Genomic DNA, 4,474 nt, shown 5'->3' with positions numbered 1-4,474 from the left:
TGCACGGCTGTGGTGTCCTGCATTGTGTGCTCACTGGTCTCAATTTCAAACGCAGCCCCTCCACTCAACCCCCCTCCACCCCGACCCATGAATCCCAAACCGCCACCTCCTTTGGACCGACGAGAGCTCTGAGGCGGAGGCAAGCGACTGCAGATGCAACAAGCCCCGAAGAAGGAGAATGCCACCAGCAGGAGTATAGGCCCGATGATGATTGGGGGATTGCTAGAGGGCACAAGTGTGCTGAAGGCAAAGGCACCCACTAAGGTGATGTTGATGCCTGCCAACATAATGCACAATCCACATGCGCAGCAGAGGGCTGGAGAAGGCAGACCTTGAGGACGGGAATTCCGCTTCTTGCGGGTCTGCATTTCCTTTTTGGGCACTGATGTGCCAGAACTCTGTTCGCTGCAAACCATATTGGCAAGGTTCACAGATACAGCGTTGCTGCCACAACCCCACTCACACCTGCCGTGTCCTTATCAGCAAATTGTAGGAAAAACACATTTCTTCTTCATGAGTGCTTGCTTCACACACTATGAATGCAACCTGTAGTGCAGAAACAAAGAGTGAGTGTCATACTTTATAGTAAACTACAGGTATTATCAGAAATGTACCATAACAAGCATTACAAGATGCAATTTACTGAGTTGTTATTAAAGTTGGCCCTTTCAGCAACTGGGGTCAATAATAACTGAGCACATAAAGTCAAAACACCATCAGGGTAACACACTTAACAATCAAATATTTTAATGAACATTAACCAAATAACATAAAGTGCAACATAAATACTCCACTGATAACAGGATAAGAAGAAACAAATGTATTAAATAAAATCTAAAGAAATGTGATTGCTTCCACAGGGAATTCTGGGAATGCCCCATACTTTTTACTTATAAAAAAATGTATATACTAATATTGTGTGTGTGTGTGTGTGTGTGTGTGTGTGTGTGTGTGCATGTTTATCTATCCCGGTGAGGACTTAAACCTGAATACACACTGACTCATGGGAACTCGTGTCACCATGGGGACCTAAATTGAGGTCCTCATGGGGAAACAAGCTTATAGATCATACAGAATGAGTTTTTGAGAATGTAAAAATGCAGAAAGTTTTCTGTGAGGGGTAGGTTTAGGTGGAGGGTTGGTGTAGGGCGACAGAATATTCAGATTGTACAGTATAAAAACCATTATAGACAGACAGATAGATAGATACTGACAAATAAATGCTATTATTTTGAACTTTCTTTTCATCAAAAAATCCTAACAATATAAATCAGCAATGGCTGCTGTAAATTCAGCTTTGCCATAATGGGAAGAAATTACATTTTAAAATATATTCAAATAGAAAACAGTTATTTTAAAAATATTTCACAATATAACTTTTTTTTTTTTTTTTTTACACCAACTGTAATGTATATACAGTATATTCTATGATAAATTATAAAGTAATTTATTTTCCCATAATTTATTTTAAAATTTGTTACAGTGTCTTGTAACAAAATAACTTAGTCGGGTAACTGTCAGGTAACAGTCAATTAACAGGTTTTACTGTAGCATTTACACCAGTACATAGTATGGAAGGTATTAGTACATAGTTGTACCATTAAAAAAATGACATTGAATAGCTCATTACTCATCAGTCATGACACTCAAAAAAAAGGATGTTTTCACATAGTCACCATTTGCTCTTATACTTCACAACACCAAGGTCACATTTTAGCCTACTTTCTGAAGCAAACTTAGAAAGCTAGTAATTTCACACAATAACCGTTTAAATCATATTGTGATATCAGCTGTGTAAAATGAATCGGTACAAATCCGTGGGTACTAACAGGAGCAATGAGCATCAATGCTGGTTTCACCCCCACCGGATGTGATAGCCCATGAGACGCTTAAATGTGGTTAAAGACGACCGTTTAAAAAACAATATGGTGCTGAGCTATATAAACACATGCAGTGGTTTAGAAATATTATCAGCGTCTCCTCATGAACAAGAAAAGGTCTTACCGCTTAGTCAAAGTCCAGAGAAATGATTACACAGGCTAGATGAAGGAGGTCTCCGGGTACGAGCGAAATCTGTCGTTTCCTTTAAGTCGAAAACGCCGTCCTAAAAAACATATGATGTCTTTGACGCGGGTTCGGCTGTCACCGCTGCCCGACTCATATAAAGATCAATAGGCTACTGCTGACACTCAATACACGTCCGTCGCGCTCCACGCGTTAATGGGTTCGACTCTCAGATTCTGAGTGACAGTAGTTCTCTCATTTAACGACTATTTTTCTTTTACAAAACCAAATGATACTAAGCATTAAGTGTTATACTATTTTGCTTTCGTGTTGGCAGTAACAGGTTGCACAGAAGCCCGTATGTAGATCAGTGGTGGTGTGAATGAGCGGGTGGGCATGTGTGCATGTGTTCATTGAGTGTGTAGGGAGGAGGGACCCTTTCTCTCATCATCAGCTATGTCCACAGCTCCCAGTGCTCAACATCTCTTTACGATAGCAGGCCAAACTACCACACCAAAAAACCCGCACATTACAAATATCACTGACAAAATACCATAATTATAAGTACTGCAATAAAATTGTTATACCATTAGTTACCAAACATGTAAACATTTTACAAACGTAAAAAAAAAAATCTAAATTTAAAAGAAAATGTAAAAAAAAATCATCTGATTTATTTTGTATTTTATTTATTTATTTATTTTTTTTAATTTTTTTTTTTTACAGTGTTTGAAGGAGATGTGCATTTATTATTATTTTACAATAGTAATAATAAATGTATTAGGCCTAACTATTGTATTTTGCCAGAAATTATTTTACTATCAACTGTGTAAATTGTTATACAGTACTGTAAATTATTATACTGTAAATATGCTGTAATTATTATATTTAAATGTTTGCAAAGGAACATTTAAACATATGTCTCTAGAATCTCCCCTTACAAAAATGTACTATAATAACCATCATTTCTGTCAAAATATATTTGTTTGTTATTTTATTTAGTTGATTAGTGGTCACTTGTAATATGTTACCACTGTTTTATTTAAGAAACAAACAGTATATACATATGTATATGTATTCATAAGATGTTATATTTCTTGTTGTTTTCTATCATATATTCACTGTTAGTGTAATGCTCATTTCATAGTACGGGTGGTGTGGTAAACCTTGTAATTCCTGTGTTTAATGTTTTAGCACTTCTCCATGACATAATAACTAAACAAGAGATTCTTATGGAGCAGCAGAGGAACATTATAAGGATGGCGCAAGATCTCGAAGCAAGCAATGTTCATGAGATCACAGAGGCTAACCGTTTAAGTCCAAAACGGTTTCCAATTGAAGATTTAAGGTCATTAACTTCCCTGGAAAGTGATCTTCGATCCAGCATGCTTTAAAAATATTTCATGCACTTGAACTTGGATTGCTGGGTGGAGTGGATGTGAAGGACATGGTCTGGCGAACTATGAGGCAGGCAGTCAGAAATGACTTGGCCAAAGTGGTGAACTGGAGAGGTGTAAATGGGAAAACACCTTTCCGAAGTTTGGAGCTTAAAAACATTGTGACTGGTAAGTGGATTTTTTTTTTTCATGACTTTTTTCCCCACATGTCATGAATGAATGTTGAAAGTCATAGTTCTTAGACTGGTGGTGTCTTAAATGTATTTTTTTATCTCTGTATTTAAATGCTCCTAGATGCTGTAAGAAGAAATCCTGTATGTGCACACACAACTGAGCTGGAGGTCGAAAGTTATTAAACTGTGGATTAATCTAGCTTGTGACTGTGAGGGTGGCGATAACGTTTTAAGTTATTGTTAAGAAAGTGAATCTTTTGCATTGTTGTTGGTTTTTTTTTTTTTTTGCAACTTAAATTTGTACCTTTTTTGCGCATCCATAAATATAAGTTGTATTTCATTTGTCTTTTGTTTGTTGGTTTCTGTATTTCCACACGTATCCACAACACATTTCCATCTTTTAAATTGCATTATTGCTTTATTGTTTGCAACAGTTTAATTTGGTTTCTCTCATCTTTTTGACATCTGGGGATTCCGGCACTGTTGTGGGCCAGATATGGATGATTTCTGGGGATACTGCGAAGTTGTGGGTGTGTTTTGGTCTGATTCCAGCATTGGTCTGGGTGACTTTCGGCTAACAGCATTTGGACCAACCTTGGGCCGTAATTCCATGTTGTATGTGGGCCAAACTGACAGCTGAAACTCAGCCAGATCCGTCCCAAATTTGCTATCTGGGGTATGCCACATTTGACTACTCCAGAAATGTCAACTCTTCCGCCATCTTGGAACAGGCAGCAAGTCGTCACTCACAGTAAACATCAATGACTTTTCTGAGATGAGAAATAGGATAAACTTTTACGGGAGAGAATGTGTTTGGTTTGTGATTTTAGATGTAATAATTCAATATGACGGGTTTTTAAACTATGGTAACTTTTTGAGGTAGTCACTTTCAGCTTGTAT

This window comes from Sinocyclocheilus rhinocerous, unplaced genomic scaffold (assembly GCF_001515625.1).
Source record: "Sinocyclocheilus rhinocerous isolate Xijiao unplaced genomic scaffold, SAMN03320098_v1.1 scaffold1631, whole genome shotgun sequence".
In the NCBI taxonomy this organism is placed as follows: domain Eukaryota; kingdom Metazoa; phylum Chordata; class Actinopteri; order Cypriniformes; family Cyprinidae; genus Sinocyclocheilus; species Sinocyclocheilus rhinocerous.
Note: the sequence above shows the minus strand (reverse complement) of the source record.